The following is a 21,569-nucleotide window of genomic DNA, read 5'->3' as shown; positions in this document are numbered from 1 at the left end:
GCTTCCATTCACACAGGCTGTTCTTCTGTCTGGGTTACCCTTTATTCAACCTTCATCTGACCACTCCAGGTCATGGGTCACCTCCTCCAGGAAGTCCTCTGGCCTGAAGCATCCTGTCCTCTACCAAGTACCCACAGTCCAGTGCTCCCTCTGAGCACAGCACTCACCACACTGACCCGGGCCTGGCCTTTCCTTGTCGCTAGTCCGCGTGCCCCAGTGGGCCAGCAACTCCTTGCAGTTTCTGATAACACTGAAGGGTTCGTTTCTTGAATTAGTTAACTAGTTACAAGTCTCCGCAGCTGCTGAAGCAAAACTGGAGAGGAGGGAAAAAAGAAAAAAACTTTATCATCCAATAGCCTGTCTTAATGGGAACAAAACAGGGCCAAGGCTACAGACTCCCATGCCTCTGGATGGAAGAAGGTGAACTAACACCAAACGGCCCCTAGAGGCCTGCCCGGCTCCCCTGCCTCCTCCAAGCTCCGGGTGTCCTCGGGCCGGACCGCCCCTTCCCGGGACCCTGACCCTCGGGGCGGCCACGCTCCCCACCCGGTCCGGTCGCCCCGAGGGGACCGGCAGGAAGGGCGCCGCTGACCTCACCGCCCTTAGCTCGGGGAGGGGACTCGGCGGCGGGACAGGAACCCACGCGGGTGCAGAACCAGGGCGGAGGGCGCGGGGCTGCGGCCCGGACGGCGCGACCCCCGGCCCCCAGCTCCCTGCCACGCGCGGGCAGAAGGTTCGGCCCGGTGACCCCGGCCGGTGCCCGAGCCCCGCGGCGGACCGGGCTGCCAGGCGGGCGGGACGCTCACCCGGACACGCGCCGCTCCCGGGGTTTCCAGAACCTCCCGCGGCGGCGCCGGGCTCGCTCGGCACCTCCTCCTGGGCGGCTCCGCCTCCCGCCGCTGCCCGGCTCCGCCCGCTTGAGCCGCCGCCACGTCCCCACCTCCCTCTCCCTCCCGGCTCCCTACCTCCCGCCCACCCCCAACCCCGCTCCCACCCGCGACCCCCGCGCGTCCCAGGCCCCCGGTTCCGCGCCCCGACAGCCTCAGCCAGGAGGCGCCACCGCCGGCGACCCCCGGGAAGACCCGGGCCGCCCGGCCGCGCGGGAGCGGGGAGCGGGGAGCGGGCCCGGGACCCGGCGGGGGCCGGCTGCCCGCGCCCTTCATGCGGCCGGCCTCTCGCCGCACGTACGCGGCGCCCGCCTCCCCTCGGCGCTCCCTTGTGGGACTCTGCCCGCCCTCCTCCCCCGCCCCCTGGGCGGCTAGAGAGGCGCGCACGACCCGATCTTAGCGCGGTGGGGGGAGCATCTCTGGATGCTGGCCGACTCCCCTGGCCCCATCTCAGGCCCGTTTCCTCGGTGGTCCTGCTGTATTACAGCTCCTACCCTCGCCTCCCCATCATCATCACCATCAGGTGACGAGGGGGTGGGGTCACCCGGCCCTGGAGCTGGATTATCAGGGGTTATCAGGGAAGGGGACAGTGGAGAAGGACCTGAAAAAGATCTGGGATCCACACCCAGGACCAGGTTCCCAAAGGGATTCAGGCTGTCCCCAGCTCCTGGATCCGGCACTTCTGGTGCTGAAATGGGTGGCTGAATAGGTGGACAAGAAGGGAGACCATCAAAGACCGATCAAAGCGGGGCGGGGGGCACATTGGAGTCAACCTTTGTTTTTCCCAAGCCTTTACATACAATACGGGCCAAAAATAGTGGTCGCCACTTTCAGTCAATCCAGCCTGGGAGCGTGTGAAGGCAGGGATGCTGCAAATCTCGGCCTGAGCTAGCGGAGGCCCTGGCCACAGAGCAGGTTCCCACGCCTGCTCTGTGAACCTTTCTGCTGATGAATGAGGGGAAACACTGTCTGAGAATCTCATCAGGGAGCTAGCCCGGAGTGGGAGGTGCCCAGCCTCCGCCCAGACCAGTGTGGGGATATTCCTTGTGGCACACCGTCCAAGCTGGCAGCCCAGACCTGGGAAAGGCCTGAGCACACACAGAAATACACACAACACACATAAAACACGGAGTGAACTACTGTTCCGGCCTTCCTCAGGCACCAGCTTATCTCCCCAAAGCTCAGCTAAAACCAAACAGAGAGACTCCTGCCTCTACTATACCCTGTTATACCACGGGAGCCTCCCTCTGTCTGCCCAGGTCCTCCCATCCTCTCCCCCTTCTCAGGAGCTTGCTGGACAGACCATCCCTTCTCTCTCTTGAATGTTCAACCTCCTCCTCTCAAATGGATCCACCCCTTGACCTATGAATATTGACAGGCCTTGGGACCTCCTTGGTAGTCCAGTGACTAAGACTCGTGCTCCCAATGCAGGGGACCCAGGTTCAATCCCTGGTCAGGGAACTAGATCCTTTGTGCTGCAACTAAGACCCAGTGTAGCCAAATAAATAAATAAATATTTTTAAAAAAATATTTTCAGGCCTCTACTGTGGAAACAATAGAGGGCTTCCCTTGTGGCTCAGCTGGTAAAGAATCTGCCTGCAATGTGGGAGACCGGGCTTCGATCCTTGGGTTGGAAAGATCCTCTGGAAAAGGAAAGGCTACCCACTCTAGTCTTCTTGCCTAGAGAATTCCATGAACTGTATAGTCCATGGGGTAACAAAGAGTCAGACACGACTGAGCGACTTTCACTTTCACTCTGGAAACAAGACCTCACCAGCTACCGCAGTATCTCTCTCCTTCTCGACGATAGCAAAATTCTCTGAAAGAGCAATCTGTCCTCACTTTTCTTCCAAACCTCAGAACCCTGCAATGGGCCTTCTGTCCCCCCTCGCAAGACCAAACAAACTCTCCATAACTTCTAAGTCTAAATTCAACAGCCCACTCTCCAGTCCTCATTTGACAAAGCCTCCCGCACCACCTGACACCCCGGCAGCCTTTGGTCACTGCCTCCCGGAAACACTCTTGTCCCACACTATCCTCTCTGGCCATGTCTGCCCATTTTCGCCCCCACCTCATCCCCCTGTGTCCCCATTAGTCAGTAAAGGTTGGGGGTTCCCTAGAGTTCAGGCCTAGGCACTCTATTTTCCTAGTCTCTTTCTAGAACTTCTTCCTATACACAGAGGAAGCACACTTGTCTCTCTGCCCTTACCCCTGACTCCTGAACTCCAGACTGGCTGCACAATCTACATCTCTGCTGAGTGTCCACAGGTTCCTCAGTAAAAGCATGCCCAAGGTAGAGTTCATGCTCTCCCCCCTTCTCCTGCTCCATGCCTCTGGTACTCCCTGCCTCACTGGGGAACCCCCCACCCCCACCCCCAGTTACCTCACTGGAAGCCTGGGAATCACCCTCAGCATTGCCCTCTTCCCTGGCTGTGTCCTTCCATATCCCACATCTGTTCAATCCTACCACCTAAATCTCTCTCTAATTCACTTATTTTTCTCCATCCTCTTTCTTTTTTTTAATATATGACCATGGGATGCCATCCTTTAATAACTTGGCACAGGCGTCTAGATATCAAAGAGATGTGTACTTAAAAAAAATGCAAAACATGAGAGTTGAGAATTAAGTTTTATTTGGGGCAAAATGAGGACTGCAGCCCGGGTCTCCATCCTCCCGCCCTTGAATGACTGCAGCAGTTTCCCAGCTGACTGCCCCCCTCCATTGTTTCCTCCCATCTCTCTTCCATACAGTGACCTCCTCAGAATGCAGCTCTGAACCCATCACTTTCAGCTTAGTAAACTGCATTGTTCTCAGGAAAAAAAATCCTCAAAGTGACCTACAAGGCCGCGAATGGTTTGGCCCCTGCTCACTTCTTGAACCGCATTGACCTTCCCCTCCAGTCCCTCTAACTGGCCATTTTCCCCTCCCCATTCCACTCCCAGGCCATTGCACATTCTTTTCTTTCTCTCTTGAAAAATGTCCCTCCTCCCCAATTAAATCCTTCAGATCCTCCCAGAAGGAATTTCCTCGCTTCCCTGACCAGGTCAAAACCTCCTATAACAGTTTTTCATGCCCTACATGCTTTGTAACACTTGCGGCAGTTGCTGTAGTTGAATGATTGTTTAGTTTAATGTCTGTTCCCCCTGCCCTGTCCACCACTACACACACACACACACACACACACACACACACACACACACGCACACGCACACGCACACACACACTCACACACACACGCACACATACACACACACACACACACACACACACGCACACACGCACTCACACACGCACACACGCACACACGCACACACACACACCCCGCTGGCCTGGAGTCTCCAGGAGTACATAAATAGTGTGTGTTTTTGTAAATCATCACATCCTCAGCAGCTAACACAAAACTGGGACTCAATAAATATTTCATGATTACATGAAGGGATGGGTGTCTCCTTAAAGCCTTGTTCCATAAAACTGTAGCCCAAAGGCTGACTGAGGCCTCCACAGAGCCTCAGAGTCCTGGGCCCCACTCATTCCTAAGTGTCTGCTTCTCCTCCTCCTCTGTCTCATATAAGGATCCTTACTGTTGGACTTAGGACTCACCTGGGGAATCAGGATGATCTGACTGTCGTGTCTACTTCCTTCACCACTTTGCCTTCCTAGGGATGGGGGCTGCTTCTGTCTTGTTTATCACTGTGTCTCCAGGTCTAGCACAGAGCCTAGAACCCAGAACCTAGACAGAGAGTGGGGAAAAAAATACAGGAATGAATGAATGGACATGCCCCACTAATGTGGCCTCCATAGGCTTCACTAAGTACACCCATTTTGGGTCACTTAATAAATCAAGTCATGTCACACCCCCCTCCTCTCAAATCTACTGTGTAAATAAAGCCACACCTCCATTCTGGTAATGGCTCTATCCTATTCATGCGTGCATTCACTCCACGAACATTTGATGGGCACCAGCTGAGGCCCTGGCTCGGGGTTAAGGGACCATGAAGATCAAAGAGGCTCTGTCTAGTGGGGAAAACTGGCAGGTGAACAGACACCCACCTAGTCCTGGTCTTAGAGAGACCCTTCTTGGGCTCAAGATCAGGTGACTGCCACCTTTGACCCCAGCCTGGTTTCATTTGGGGCATCACCAAATGAAACCCTACCCCCACGCTGTCCCTAAGTGGTAACCCTGGCCAATGGCTCCTCAAAGCAGGCTAGACATGTCTACCCACCACCCCTACCCCAGAGAAGGACCTGGCATCTCTCCAGAAAGAGATGACAAAAATATCTGTGCTAGACAGATTGGTAAATGGATGAATGGGAGGGCAGGTGTGATGCAGCCTTTTGTGCTAAACCCAGGGGGTCCCCATCCCCTGAGCCAAGGACCAGTACGGGTCCACACAGCAGGAGGGCGAGTAGTGAAGCTTCAGCTGTATTTACAGCCACTCCCTATCACTCACGTTACCGCCTGACCTCTGCCTCCAGTTAGATTCTCACAGAAGCACGAACCCTACCAAGAGCTGTGCATGTGAGGAATCTAGGTTGTGCGCTCCTTATAAGAATCTAATGCCTTATGATTCTGCATTATGGTTAGTTGTATAATTACTTCATTATATATCATAATGTAATAATAATAGAAATAAAGTGCACAATAAATATAATGTGCTTGAATCATCCCGAAAACATTCCCCTCCCCCATCCATGGAAAAGTTGTCTTCTACAAAACTGGTCCCTGACGCCAATAATGCTAAGGACTCCTGCTCTAAAAGGTAGGGGTCTAAAGAGGCATCCTAAGCCTGCCCTGCTCCTGCCTTTCCCCACTCACATGTGATCCCTGACCTGGGAAGCAGGAGGTCTCCCAGACTGCTGATAACTCTTACAGGGCCTGGAAACTACCACAACAGCCGGAAACCTGGCCAGGGTTTATGAGTGCCTGGTCCCTCCACGGAATTCCCCGGAGCAGGGTTCCTGAGATCAGCCAGTGCTATAGAGGGTATTGTGCATGTTGACACACATCTGTACCCTTCAACACAGTCAGCACGCAGCTGGACTTTAGGTCCAACCCTCCTCTCCAGGTTCCTCTCTTTAGGGACCAAGGAAAGACTGGATATATCTTGACTCAAGGCCAGCGAGAGAGGGTAAGAGGTGCAGCTTGAGTGGGGCCACCTAGTGGTGGCCTTGCGTGCATGCCAAGTGGCTTCAGTCGTGTCTGACTCTGTGACCCTATGGATTGTATAGCCCACCAGGCTTCTCTGTCCATGGGATTCTCCAGGCAAGAATATTGAAGTGGGTTTCCATGCCCTCCTCCAGGGGATCTTCCTGATCCAGGGATCAGACCCATATCTCATATGTCTCCTGCATGGGAAGGCAGGTTATTTACCTTTAGCACCACCTGGGAAGCCCAGTGGTGGCCCTACTGCTTCAGAAACAGGGCCTTGCAGGTAGTCTGGTCTTACAGCCTGGTGTAGGACCCTGGGGTAGATACAGAGAATCTGGCGGAATCCCCAGGAGCCTGCGGTGCCAGCCCTGGACAAGGCCAAGTGGGTCCCCCCAGAGCGTCCACTTGGTGCATGCAAAAGATGAGACAGACCCAGTGGAATGGCTACAAGTCCCCTCCTAGCTGCCTCCTCCATGGACCCTTGCAACTCAAGACAGCAGTGCAAGCACAAGCTGGGCTGTCATTACAGGGTGGAGAAAGGCATCCAGGGCCTTGGGAGCTATAATTACCCAGCAGGTCCAGGGCAGGCCCTCAGGGTAGAGACAACGGGCTTAGACTTCGTCTTCCCTCCTCACCACTCTCATCCCACTCCCATCTTGAGCAAGAAGTTTCTGGGTTGGTGCCAGTACCCAAAAGGCCAGGAGTTAGCTAGGTGCAGTGCTTAGAAATCCTGATATTATAAATATGCTTTTTAAAATTATTGTTATTACAACACAGAGGCCCATCCTACCCCTACCGTCACCCTGTCTCTCCTCCCCCAGCCTTGGCCTGGGGAAGGGATTGGGGATGGGTGAGGATGAGGTGAGAATAGGGATAGCTATCGAACATCTGACTTAGCTACTGTTTAAAAGGCTGAACATTCAGTGGTTTTACTTTTTTTTTTTTTTTTCAGGCCTTGTCAAAATGTCAGGAAGCCAGTCAAGCAGAGGGCAGAGGAGAAACAAGAGGTGAGGCTGCAGTGTTCTCGGGACAGAGCACCCTTGACTTTGTGGGCCCCTAAAATGGCTTTGGATATGATGCTGAGGGCAGGGAGCAGCCACCCCAGGGTGAAAGCTTGGGAGGAGCAGGGTCCCATTTGGGATCTAGGGAGGGCATCCTGTCCACTTGCTGTCAGGAGGAAGAGAAGGAGGAACGGGGCCTGGGAGTGCCTGGGGATGGGGGTGGTGTAGGGTCTACATGAAGCTGATGCTGATCTCAAGTAGGGAATAGCAACACATAGAGAAAGAAGCAGGTAGATTTAAGAATTAATAAGGAGGTAGACCAGGAAGGTTTTGTTCATTTATTTATCCAGCAAATATTTCTTGGAAACTCTGCTCCCCATTCTGCACTTCTTCTTCAGGTTGAGGCCCTAATTCACACCCAGAACGAGGTCTTTTCATCCTTGGCTCCCTGACCCTACCACCCCAAAGCAGGTCTTGCTGAAGGAAATCAATGGCAGCCCTCAGAAAACACGAGAACAGGGAGCGAGTTGGTTACCCCTAGAGATCACACCAGCACCCTTGAGAGTTTCAGACTGACAGGGAGCCCTTAATCACAGAGTCTGCTTTCCTCAGTCATAAGGCTCCTTCCACAAACCACCCAGTTAATCATGGTCTTGGCACTAACTAACATCACCCTTCCTCACCCTGTGCTACATTTCCCCCCACCCTCCTATTTTTAAGTGAATGCACTTCTGCTCTAGTGATGCATGTTTCTAAGGCACCTCTTATCCTTTCCAGAATGAGATAGATATCCTTTCACGAGTGACCCTAGCCCAGTCAAGTTGCGCAAATTCCGTACTGCACAAGCCTAGGGCTCCATCCCCATCACAGACATTGTAGATTTGATTATTTATGACAATGTACCAGTAGATAGAAATAAAATGAATTGCAAATGGGGTATTCTTGGCTGATTTGTACAAAACAATTGTATGATTTGGTATGTCTGCTTCCACACAATCACAGGACCCTGAGTCACCCTTGTGGACGAGGCCTTCAGGAGTCCAACTCCCCCTGTGGGCTCTCTCCAGCCCTCAGCCACCTGGCCTGTATCAGCTGTGGTTGTGGCTCCGACTCTCCCCCAGCCCCTTGAGGAGACGCAGTCATCTGATCTTGTTGGTGAGCCCCATTCCTCTGTCCAAGGAATGCTGCTCCAGACTCTGACCCACCACAGGGAGGCCAAGGCACTCATTCCTCTGGAGGCCCTCACTACCCCACAGCACATCAAACTTACTCCAGTACACTCACATCTCATACACATACATTTTGTACTTACCCAGTAAAACCATGGCTGAGTCTCAGTTAACTAGTTCCATGACATAATGTTATAGTTACTAGCATTTCATAGTCACAATTTTATTTTTTGTAGTTTTCTACATTTTCCCCTGTGTCCATCATTTGCATGAACCTGTGAGAAGCTTGACTGACCTGGCCACAGCCTTTGGTGGGAGGATCCTTACCCACTGGACACGCAGGCGCATGCACGCGTGCACAAGCTTGTGGGACTTGGCCTCTCACATGAGAACGAGGAGATTCTGTTCTCTGTACCTTGGCTCTGCCCTTAACCTTGACTCTGTCTCACAACTTAATGTTCACATGGAGCCAGAATCTGACTTTATCCCTTACCCTGAACCAGTCAGTTGATGCTTCCAATCAGAAAGATGTCTGCTTCTATAACCTGCAGGAATCACACCTCCGAGGGTAGCAGGGCTAGTCTGGACAGGGTATCTCCCTGGCTGAAGAGCAAAGGTACAGACATGGCTATCGTGCCGTGTCTGGCCATCAGACACTGTCGTGTGTCAATAGTCTCGGGAGCAAGCGTTATTCGCTCATCCCAACAGTCACCCAATAGGCCGCGGCAAGGCTGACCCATTGCCTTCATCAAGACCTGGAATTTTTTTTCTTTACTTCATCCCAGAACAAGAGCAGTTATCTGTGTCCCTGGGCTGACATGCAATGGGGCCTCAAATCTCTTTGGAAGAATTCTGCTGCTCTGGTCTTGCCCCAACAGCTCCAGCTGCAAAAATGAGGATGGCCAGCAGAGGGTGCATGGAACCCACCATGGGCCACCCAGTTAAAGGAGCAGTCCCAGTTTTGCTCAAAAAGCCCCTCAGTTCTTGATCTCCCGCTCTATTCCTACAACCTGCCAAGGTTTAACAGGAACCCTTGCCGAGAACTGCATAAACAGGAGCAACCGTAAACATGGGCAGATAGAGATGTTTTCCAGGCCATATGGAATACCTCCAATGCTGGGACCTCTGGTAGTGGGAAAGGCAGAGAGGGTACTGTGGGTGACCAAGGCCCTTCACAGCCAGTTAAGCTGACTTGCAGCCTGTGGGGAGCCTCAGGCCATAGGATCCAGTAGGCCCAAAGAAAACCCAAGGGCCAGTAGCTCAGTGAAGTTAGGTAAGGAGATGGGGAGGCTGCTGATAGGACTCTGAGCATGCCTAGAATATCAGGGCTCCTGTTGAGGTGATTCCTTGAAGAGAGGGGCCACAGGAGAAGGGACGGGCAGTCCTCTTTTGGGTTCCCCTGATGTTCTAGGGGCTTCTCTGATAGGGCAGCTAAGGGATGGAGCGCTCTCCCTGTTCCAGGGAGTGGAACCTAACACTTCACAGACATCATCTGCGCAGGGCACTTCTGCTTGCTCCTTCAAACCCTTGTCCCTCGCTCCCCTCCTGCTTTGTGCTCCTGGCTGCCAACCTACATGATGACACAGCAGATGCTCCTGCCCTGTGACTTTTGGTTGGATTCAATCTATGTGGGGCACCAAGCCAGGAGGAAGACATGGACTTTGGGAGAGTTGCCTGCAGCCTACCCTTGAGGATCCAGCTCAGTGACCTACCTAGTTATGGGACTGCCCTGGCTATACTGAGGGGCAGCCAGGCCCATCTGCTTTCTTTCACAATAGGATCACTCAGCCCAAGGCCTCAGAAGCCTTCTACACCCTCACTTACTTTCAGGCAGTCAATAAATAATTGCTGACACATTCTCTGTGCCCAGTCCTAGGTGTCCAAGGACGCAGACACAGGGCTGAGGTGAGTCTGACAAAAGCCTTTGACAGAGCTAGCGGGGTTCTTTTTTGGCGAGGGAGGGGGCAAGGAAACAGACGAGGACATTGGTGATGAGTCACGGGACTGAGGGAATGTGCAGAAGGGCATCTCACCTCCTAGTGGTCAGTTGAGCGAGTGGGGTTTGGGCCTCTCTGAAAAGTCAGCCAGGGGGAATCATGGAGGTCTGGGAGACAGAAGTTGCAAAGGCTGGGGTGGGGGAATTCTCTGGCGGTTTGAGTGGACTCCAGCAGTTGGTGATGGACAGGGAGGCCTGGCCTGCTGCGCTTCATGGGGTCGCAGAGAGTCAGACACGACTGAGCAACTGAACTGAACTGAACTGAACCAGTGGTTAGGACTTTGTACTCTCACTTCTTAGGGGCCAGGTTCAGTCCCTGGTTGGGAAACTAAGATCCCACAAGCCATGCTGTGTGGCCAAAAATAAAAAAATTAAAAGGCTGGGGGACTGGGATGACTAATTCACATGGAACCCTGTGCTGGCCAGGCAGGGCCTCCTTCTGCCCACTGGAAAGCTGCTTGAACTTCATAGACTCCTGCCAGCAGGCGTGGAATGGCATGTGCAGCCAGGGCCACTTTAAACTTTTATTTAAAAGCTTATTAAGGTATAATCAGGTGGCACTACATAAGAGATGTGAGTTCGATCCCTGGATTGGGAAGATCCCCTGGAGTAGGAAATGGCAACCCACTCCTGGATTCTTGCCTGGAATCAGACATGACTGAGTGCACACACACACACACACACACACACACACACACACACAATCAATCAACAAAAAGAAAACTGCTTATCTTAATATATAGCCCAATGTGTTTCAAATACATGTAAATTCATATTACCATCGCTTAGCTCAAGATATAGACTATTTCCATAATGTCAAAAGGCTCCCTTGTAACCCGATGATAGTCCATAAACCTTCCCAAAGTTGACTACTATTCTTTCCTCTTTGATTATTTTTTTCAGATTTTGAATTTTATAAAAGTGAACTCATACACTATATACTTTTATGTCTGCTTCTTAAATTCAACATTATGGTTGTGGTAGTGCCCTATCTTGCTGTTTTTTGGTAGTACATCATTCTATTTCATTGCTGTATGATATTCCATTATATGAATATATCATAATTTATCCATTCTATTGTTGGCAAACATTTGGACTATTTCCAGTTTTTAGTTATTTCAAATAAAACTGCTTTGTATATATTTGCACATGTACATTCTTAGTGGAAATAAACATTCATTTATACAGAATATAAACCCAGAAGTGGAATTTCTAGGTCATAGGATATACACATATTTAACTATAGTAGTTACTTCCAACCATTTTTCTAGATGGTTGTACAAAATTATTCTCCCAGCAGCAGTGTTGTTACAGTTGTTCCACACAACAGTGTGGGAAATCCTCAGGGGAAAAGCCAGAGTAAATGTAAAACTCAGTACACATTATTCCCTTTTCTCAAGGATTATGATCCTTCAATTCTTACCTGCATTAGTTGTTCTCCAATGTCCTCAAATAGTTGTCCTTTATATTTCATCCAAGTTTCTTAACTGCTTTTGGCAGGAGTATTCTGATACTACCTGCCCCCATGGCCAGAACTGGAAATTTTATTCGGTTCAATTCTGACACCGGATTAGAAAATACTGGAAAGGGATAGGCCCCACTAGCCCAGTTGTTTTCAGCTCCAGCTTAGAGTCTCAGACACCTGTGACATCACATCCACATTCTGAATTAAGGCTCCCTATTTTCCGTCTATGGCGTCGCACAGAGTCGGACACAACTGAAGCAACTTAGCAGCAGTAGCAGCATTTTCCTTTCTTCTTTTAAAATTTTATTAGATTCCAACCATGGGTGAGTAACTGGTAATAAACTAACTTCTCCACTGTAAACAAATACAAAGCTAGATAAAACATTTACAGTAACTGATTACAGGCATTGGACATCAAACACCTTTATCCTTGAGAGAGGAAACACAAAAGGTGAATTCCACATTCACTAAAGTTCTTTGCCTAGGGCATTTTCCAAACTAAGGCAGAAGGAAGTGGAGCCCAGAGCAAAGTAGATGAGTAAGGGAAATAGAGATCAGAGACAGAGGATACTGAGGTGGCTGAACTTGTGGGGCAGGGTATTAAAGAGTAAGGAGGGAGCTGCATGGAGAAGAAGCTCTAGAAATCTGCACAGATACACTCTTGAGGCTTTGTCTAAGTTGCACAGTTGCAGAGAAAGACTATTTGAAGCCTGATGGATAAAAAACTCTGAGTCTGTGAACTAAACGGGCATTCCAGAGTTCATACAGGGCTGAGACCTGATCTGGCCAGAGTGGAAAGAACTTGCTGAAAACCCCGAACATTTAATTAAAATCTTAGAAAGTCGTACCTTAGGAATAGGGCCACTCTAGCCATATAGAACTGTGGTGTTGGAGAAGACTCTTGAGAGTTCCTTGGACTGCAAGGAGATCCAACCAGTCTATCCTGAAGAAAATCAGTCCTGAATACTCATTGGAAGGACTGATGCTGAAGCTGAAACTCCAATACTTTGGCCACCTGATGCAAAAAACTGACTCATTTGAAAAGACCCTGAGGCTAGGAGAGATTGAAGGTGGAGAAGAAGGGGACGACAGAGGATGAGCTGGTTGGATGGCATCACTGACTCGATGGATATGAGTTGATGGATATGGATATGAGCTCCAGGACTTGGTGATGTACAGAGAAGCCTGGCATACTGCAGTCCATGAGGTCACAAAGAGTTGGACACTACTGAGCAACTGAACTGAACTGAACTGAGCCATATAGAATGCATTACTTTACACCTGCCCTAACAAAGCCTCAATAAGATCAAATTAAGCCTCTAGTAGATTTACTGCCCAATGAAGCAAACTCAACACTCCATAAAGAAGAGCATAATCCAGACTCAACAATGTACTGTCCACAGTTCCCAACATACAATCAAATATTACCGGACATATGAAGAAGCAGGAAAACATGATATATAACCAGGAGAATAGAAACAGATTCAGAGATAACACAGATACTGTAAATAGCAGATAAGGACTTTAAAAAACACCTATTATAAATATGTTCAAGAATTTCTGAGTGATAAGATGGACATAATAAATAAACAGATATGCCATCTCAGCAGAGAAACGGAAGCTATAAAAAAGAACTAAATAAAAATTCTAGAACTGAAAAACATAATATGCAAAATGAAAGTTTTACCAGGTAGTCTTAAGAGTAGACTGGACTCTGCAGAAGAAAAGTTCAATAAACTTGAAATCAAGTCAATAGAAACCATTTAAATGGAAACACAGAAAGAAAATGGACTGGAAAAAAGTGAATAGAGCTTCAGCGAAATGACCTGGAAACAATATCAGGTAGACTAGTATACATAAAATTAGAGTCCCAGAAGGAAAGGAAAGAGATTAAGGTGAAACTTTAAATAACATAGTGACCAAAATTCTAAATTTTACTTTAAAAATTATTAACTCATCATCCCCAAAAGCTTAGGATTGTAAAACCTCAACCAGGATAAATACAAAGGAAACCACATCCAGGCATATCATAATCAAATATCTTAAAACCAAAGAAAACATCTTAAAAACAGTGAAAGGCACAAATACGTTACATCAAGAGTAACAATGATAAGAATGAACACTTATCAATCATCAGAAGTAATGTAAGCCAGAAAACATGAAAACATAAAACATATATAGCATATTAAATATGCTATTAAAAATCAACCAAGAATTCTATATCCAGAAAAACTATCTCTATAAAAGAAATGAGAAATAAAAATATTTTGAATTTTTAAAAAAGCTGAGAGAATTTATCACCAGTGAACCTGCATTACCAGAAATGTTCAAGGAAGTTCTTAATGCTGAGGAGAAATAATACCTGATGGAAACTTGGCTCTAAACAAAAGAACAAAGATCTGTAATAAGTAAATATAAAATATGTTTTCTTGTTTCCTAAACAATTTAAGAGACAACTGAGTATTTAAAGCAAAAATAACAACTCTTCATTATGGAGTTTATCATGTTTGTAGAAGTAAATGTACAACAACACAATAGAAAGGAAGGGAGGGGCAAGTGGAAGTATATTATTGTAAGGTTTTTATATAAGAAGGAAAGTTTATCCTTTTCTTCTTTTCTTTATTTTTCATTTTATTACCATCATCTTTCTAGTTATAAATACAACATAAATTTAGTTACATAAAATTAAAACCCTAACAAAACACATAACCTAGAAAATGTAAATGTTTCAAAACACTATCACCAGCGGTAAATATCAGTAGTTGTGACTTAATAGTCTTAAAAAGTATTAAAAATCTGAACACATATCTGAACATACCTTATTCTGCTCCATCTGACTAGATCCCTCTACTAGTCATGGGAGTTTTTCAATTGATTCTCCTGGATTTTATGAACACATATCTGAACATACCTTATTCTGCTCCATCTGACTAGATCCCTCTACTAGTCATGGGAGTTTTTCAATTGATTCTCCTGGATTTTATGAAGACACAACTATAATAACATCTGCCAGCAATGACCCTCTGACTCTTTCCATTACTTACTTCTTTTACTAATCCATTATTTCTTTTTTTTTCCACCTTATTGTCCTAGTAAGGACCTCCAAAGCAACACTGCATGGCAGTAGTGAAAGGGACATTGTTTGGATAATGTCCATTGTTTGGACATTAATGGGAACTGTAGAGTTTTGAGCCCAATATTGGCTTTCAGTTTCCAGTATATGTTATTTAGGGCTTCCCCGGTGGCTCAGTGGTAAAGAACCGTCAGCAATGTGTTAGAAGCAGGTTCACTCTCTGGGTTGGGAAGATGCCCTGAAGGATGTAGTGGCAACCCACACCAATATTCTTGGCTGGAAAATCCGATGGGCAGAGGAACCTGGTAGGCTACAGTCCATGGAGTGGCAGAGTCAGACAACTGAGCACACACGCACACATATGTTATTTAAAAAGTTAATGTTTCCTCCTCTTCACGATTTTCCAACTTTTTACTGTGAATAGCTGGTGAGTTTTAACAAATGTCTTTTGGGCTAATCACAGTGTTCCTTTTTTCTCTTTAATCTATTCAGTTCAGTTCAGTTCAATCGCTCAGTCGTGTCCGACTCTAATTAATCAATGGATTTTATAATGTTAAATCAAGCTTGCAATCCTAGAAAATCACCAAGTCAATAACTATTTTAACATACTATGGAAATCACTTTGCTGTATTCACAAATTAGACGGATCTGCCATTTTCTTTCCTGGGGGCTGCCTTGGTGTTAGCATAATAAATAGATCTTAACAATAATTGTGGGAACTCTGGCTCAGGAACACCACAGTTCTCAGAGGGAGAATGCTTGTGTTCCTTGGCTGGGCCAACAATGTTGCATGCTTGAACGCCCAATGTCACAGCTCTTTGTGGTCAGCTTGTTTTAATCCTAGACACAGCTACCTCTCAGGGCCTGCTGGTTCCAGAGTTGTGGGCAGGGCCCATTCCAACACTCAGCGCATGTCTAGTCCAGATCTGCCATTTTCCCTTCCTCTTCCCTGAGATGAGACAGTTCTTGCTTAACTCTCAGCACTTAGAAAGCTCATTATACATTCTCTTCAAGCAATCCTGGCTTCCTGTGTGGGAGAGGCACCCCTCTACACCCCCTCAACCCTGCCTCTCCTGTTCCTTAGGCAATCCTACCTTCCTACAAATAAGATGATCTCACAGGCAACAAACAATCTGATCAGGTGTCCTCTCAGCAGGGGCCACGTCACGTGTACATCTTTGTAGGGGACAGGAACAAGAGATGTGGGGTGTGAGGAGCTCAGACCCTGACACCAAGGGATCTGCCCATGTCCCACTGCTGAGCCTGGGTCTGCACTGCTGTGGGCCTAGCCTTGGGAGGAAAAGTAAGTGGGAAAGGATTTTTGAAGATTCCTGGGAGCCAAAAATATAGCCACCCAGGACATGAGGCTGACTCATGAATCCCACTCCAGCCCATTCACCCCATGGGCCCAGAGTAGCCTGAACCCAGCTTCACCCTTACAGGCCTGTATCTGGCTTTTTTCTACTCTAATCCCCATGGCCCCCTGCACCTGGATTCCCACACCCTGCGGCCAGCTGGCAGCTGCTGCAATCTAGGGGCACAGTTCTGCTCCACTCTTCTAGCAACACAGACGGCCAGGCTCACACCAGGTGGTCACAGCTGGGGTGTCCCGAAGCCAGGTCCGGAGGTGAAGTCAGCCTGAACAGTCCATGCCAGCCTGTGACTCAGTCGCTAGAGGCACCACAGGCTCCACTTGGCAGTGCTGGGCACCATCAGGCAAGGCATTTCACCAAGACAAATCAGAGACTAAAGTTGCTGGTGCTGCAGAGGGGTGGGTGGCCCTTAGAGACAGAAGATGCAGCTGGGACGACAGGCTGGAAACAGTGCCATGCTTGCTGGACTCTTGGGGAAGTCTTTGAGGCCTCCACCAATCTCATCGTGGTCTCCAAGACTCTTGGGTAGTAGGAGACAGAGGCTAAATCTATACCAGTAAGAAAGTTATGAGGGGTAGGGGCTGCTAAGGTTCATCTTGAGGAGAAGGACTAGGAAGTCTGGAATTTCAATCTTTGAAGTTGTCTCCAAATGAGGCTATACATTTTACATGGGTGTTATAAGCATTCAATTGTTCAATACTCAGGCCTAAAACAGTGCCTGACCCATAGGAGGCTCAAAAATATTTGTTGAATAAATGACCAAAGCATAAATATTATAAACCATGATTCTTGAAATACAGTTTTCAGGGACTTCCCTGGTGGTCCAGTGGTCGGGTCAGCCCACCAATGCAGAGGACACGGGTTCAATCCTTGGTTCGGGAACTAAGACCCCACATGCCAAGGGGTAACTAAGCCTGTGCACCCCAACCACCGAGCCCATGCACCTGGACCCTGTGCTTCACAACACTCGAGACCACCGCAACGAGAAGCCTGTGCACCACAAGGAAGAGTGGCCCCCGCTTGCCTCAATTACAGAAAGTGTGTGCACAGCAATGACGAGCCCATGCACCACAATGAAGACCCAGTGCTACCATCAGGTAAACAAAGAAATTTTAAAAATCCTTACAACAAACAAAAAACACTATTCTCACATTTGTTCCATATTTATTTCACTGAAAGCCTAAAAATATGGAAGTGGCCTGGCCTTCTCTCTGAGTGGCCTGAGTGTCAACTCTAATGGTCAGAAGAGGAGGAAAGTCTTCAGCCAGGAGAACAGAGTGTCCTGGCCAGGTCACTGCCAAACATGAGTGTCTGTGGGTGTGTGGACTGGGGCAGAGCTAAGCTGTGCCAGGACTCCAGGCCCAGGGAGTGAGTCCCAAGCTGACAGAGGAGCAGTGACGTGTGTCTCAGGAGCCTCAGTAATTAGATTCCTGGGCCACCTCCCACGATTGTTCCTCTATGTCATCCTTGCACTTTCGGTACTCTGACCTGTACCTGATAGCCATGTCTCTCCCCCAGAGCTGCAGAGGGATGGATCCTGAGCCCCTACTTATGCTAGAGTATGGTGATGGTCAAGCCAAGGCCGAGAACGTCTAGGGAACGGACGCTGTTCCCTCTGCTGTTCTGCCTGGAGAAGCCGATTTGTAAAAGGAGGCACCGTCTCTGCTCAGGGACCCAGTGTGGCTGGCTGATAGAAGCCTTCAACTATCAGGGGAAGCTAGTGAGAACCCCATCATTGGCCCTCTATTTGGGGGCTACAGGTAGCAGCACTGAGGCATTTGGTGCTAGGAGAGGCTGGGTGATTCTAGGGCAAGCTGACTGTACCCTCTGGCCTGAGCAAGAAGCAGGAGGGAGGGTAAGCCTGGGGGTGTCCTTGAGGCAGGGGCTGAGACCACGGTGCCTTTGTAAGCTGCTTTCTTGAAGAAAGCACTCAGTCAACATGGGCCTCACTCCCACCTCTGACAACCTGTTCTGTCACTTCCCTTCCTGGGCTGGGCTGTTCCTGGCTCTCCCACCTGTCTGCTGCCTCCTTCCATTCCTCCCAACACCCTCCACTCCCAGGCCTCAGGGCCAGAGCCTCCTTGGGCCCAGCTGGGTAAACCTGCCCCCACCCTGCTGCCCGGCAGTCCCTTTGTTGGGTCCCAGAGCAGACGGGTTTTCTCTGTAAAAACAGACACAAAGCAGGTTCGACAGGGGTGCTATTGGGGACTGCAGGCATGATCGAGTCCCTGGTGCAAGGGCATGGCATAAGTCACCAAGGCATGGTCTAAACCCCTGATTGCACAGAAAATATGTGAGCTTGGGGTGGACACTCACCCTTCCCAAGGCTCAGTTTTCTGATGAGAATTGGTTCTGCTTTTGTGTCTGCCCTGGAATCTGGCTCAGGGCCAGTAACTAGGCTCCGATCGTCAGAATTGGCTTTGTCCCTGTTTGGATCTTCAGAGGCTGGTTTCCTCTAGAGCCTCTTGCCTCTCAGCCCCCAGGGGGGTTGGGGCGGGGTGGGGAGTCCCCACATCGCGAAGCCTACTTAATCAGGTCTAGGCTAAACACATAGCACGCACTCAGAAAGTTTGTTGAGGGATCAAATGGCACACAACTAAAGCCGGGAAACTCCCTTTGTCACAGGCACGCCCTCCCCTGAGTTCTGCTGCACCAAACACAGCTCACAGGCCAGCTTTGTTGCCTCCCTGACTAGCCCTCTCATTCCAGGATATGTGGGGCATTGCCCTTAGTCCACTTCAAAAGCTACACCACCTCAGACCTTCTTCCCAGATGTCACCTGGTGCCCATGCCTCTGGCTGTCTCCTCCCCTTTGAAAGCCCCTCAAATCTTGCTAAGGCCTGCCGTGCTCCCTATCACTATAGAGCCAAGCTCTGGCCCTGCAGAAGGCCCCCCAGCCCCTCCCCATCCAGCCCTGCCCCAGACTGCTGTTCTCTCCACCCTGCAGACTCACAGGTTCCTAGCCTTGACCAGCAGACTGCTTAGTGAACAGACCCAACGAAGGCCAGAGGCCATGGGACCTGGAGTTGGGCCAATAGGCTACACTGAAACGGGAGTTTCTTGGGTTCTTCTTTGGGTACCTTCTGGGTCCTGGAGTGGCCAGGACTGTGGAGTGAGCATCCCGTGAAGAAGAAGTGCCCCTATCAAGACTCAGATCTCCTTGGAATCCAGGCTATTGACTAACAGGAGAGGGCTGGGCCTTGAAGGAAGGCTGTATTGGCCTGAATAGAGCAGACTGTATCTAGAGGTCTGTGGCCCCAGGGCCAGGAAAGGGCAAGTCAGGGTCTTGGCTCTCTGGTCAACCCCTGGCACTTCACAGGAAGGTATCCTCAAGGGCTGCTCCATCAGTTTCACTACATACCCTACTCGGGGCTGCTTCCAACTCTGGGCAGTCCCCTGGGTTGGCCTCAACTTCAGCTGGAGATTGTTCCTGTTTCGGCCTTTCCCTCAACCCCCACCCAAGGCTGAGTCCCAAGGGCATCTCCCAAGGGCATCTGTTCCTGCTGGAGCCTGCCAGTCCATTGAGGAAAAAGCACTGTAGTTTCTCCTGACCTTGGACAGATCTGGCCACACACAGCAGGCCTGGGCATAGTGCCCTGAGCTACTTGAGGCTCCCTTGAAGGACAGGGCCCCTGAGCATGCCTCCAAGGCAGCAGGAACAGAAGAGCACAAGTCTCTGCCTCCTGGATCCCCTCATACCCTGCCTCTTTCTGGGCCATGGCTGAAGGATGAGCTGTAATAATAATTCCTGTAACAACAATAATATTGTTACTAATGAATGTTTTTGAACACCCTTTCTGTGCCAGGCTCTCTGTGGCTGCTGGGGAAACATAAATAAATAAGATAGACACAGTCCTTGTCCCTACAGATCTCTCTACCACAGCCCTGGGCAGGCATGGGCCCTGGCATATGGAAAAGCACTCAATATGTTTTTGTTGAATGAATAAAGAATGCATGAAGTGAGCAGTCTGGTTGCACCCAGCAGCAGAGATGCCTGGTGGGGTGTGCGATGAATAAGTGAAGGCCACCAGGGCAGAGGTGAGGCATGACCCAGCTGCCATCATCCCCACCTTGGAGAGGGCTCCCAGACCCTGTACACTGCCCTGTAACCTGGTACTTCAGCATAATAGAGATTCAGCAATACAGCAATCCCCCAGGGAATAAGAGCAGCAAGCATGAAAAGGAAATTGAGAATTTCTGGATGGAGCATTGGGGATGGACTGAAGCAGCTTGCCTAACTCACTGTCCAAAGCAGGGCATCTCAGCAGTGAGCCTACAGTGTGACTCTTAAGAAGGTCTGCTTCCAACCTCCAGGAACTCAGCCTTGCCCGGGCCTGTGTCCTGTGGGAGGGTGCTGTCCAAAGCGGGCCTCTGACGTCCCCTCAAGTCAGGGGTGCCATCAAGGACCCACTGTGGAGGATGACTTCCATGGACCCTGGAACTACCCGGGAAACTGCTCAATGAAACGGGAAAGTTTATACCCCTTACTTTGGAAGAGCCACTCCCCACCACACCCCTGGCTTCAACCCTAGGGGAGAAGCCTTCAGAGACAGATTACCCAGCCCAGAGCTGAAGGGCTAGGAAAGACATACTCAAGAGGACCACTCCTGGACAGGGGTGATATACTTCCCCCAGAGGAAGTAAAGAGGAAGGCAGTGAAGGAATTTCAGGATGAGGGTGGTGGTTGGGAGTCCTGGGGGTGTGTAAGCTGGGAGAAGTCTAAGGAAGAGTTTCAGGAATCCACTATGGGACGCCTTGGGCAGGAACTTCCTCAGCCACCTGAGGTCCCATCTCCCCACAGCAAAGATCTGCACCATTTACTTACACTGTGGCTCTTGGAGTGCCGATGAGGTGCCTGATCAGCCAGTCATGCTGTGCACTTAGTTCTCAGACAGTCAGTGACAGTGTTAGCTGCTCCCAATCTCCACATCATTCATTGCGGTCCAAGTCCTGGGAATCCTCTGGCCTAAGGGCCCCTGAGAGACCATCCAGCCACCGACTCTTTACTAGCCCTTTTGCTTGGTTGGTCCCTGTTGGACACAAGTCTGTACAGCATTGAGCAGAAATCTCCTTGCTCAGAGAATTCAAAGTTCAACAGCTGGCACTCTCTGGTTATGTCCCCCCAACCCATGCATTCCCGAATATATCCTCCAACACACACACATACACCACTGCCACACACACCACTCCTGTTTCTCTGCCACCTGAACAGACAGCAAACAGCAGCCCTTCTCCCAGAGAGGCACCCACGTTCCACCCTGAAGAGCACACCCACTTCCTTGGACTACCATAAGTGCATGTCTCTCAAGTGTCCTCTTTCTTGAGGTGTTATAGAGCTGACAGATCCATCTTACCCCATAACCTGTTAGCCTCCCAAGGGCAGCGTTCTTAACAGAAGCTGGACAAGAGGGCACACAGAGTTATCAAGAATGGCTAAATGAGGGGCCTCCTCAGG

The 21,569-nt window shown here is 49.6% G+C and overlaps 1 protein-coding gene across 6 annotated transcripts in view; it reads right to left on the bottom strand.

Moving 5' to 3' along the window:
• Positions 1 to 21,569, bottom strand: part of P4HA2 (prolyl 4-hydroxylase subunit alpha 2) — a 69,333-nt gene that overhangs the window by 31,281 nt on the left and 16,483 nt on the right. For 2 of the 6 annotated variants that reach the window (XM_070465057.1, XM_070465052.1), the window contains exons 1-2: positions 807 to 912; positions 168 to 313 (exon numbers count right to left, since the gene is read on the bottom strand). The gene's annotated coding sequence lies outside the window, so the exon portion shown is untranslated. Of the gene's footprint in view, positions 1 to 167; positions 314 to 592; positions 685 to 806; positions 913 to 4,488; positions 4,619 to 21,569 lie in introns of those variants that run through there. The other 4 variants (XM_070465053.1, XM_070465055.1, XM_070465054.1 and 1 more) reach the window with 4 other exon arrangements.

This window comes from Odocoileus virginianus, chromosome 3 (assembly GCF_023699985.2).
Source record: "Odocoileus virginianus isolate 20LAN1187 ecotype Illinois chromosome 3, Ovbor_1.2, whole genome shotgun sequence".
Lineage (NCBI taxonomy): Eukaryota > Metazoa > Chordata > Mammalia > Artiodactyla > Cervidae > Odocoileus > Odocoileus virginianus.
The sequence above is the reverse complement of the archived record's forward strand: the minus strand, read 5'-3'. Positions and strand labels throughout refer to the sequence as shown.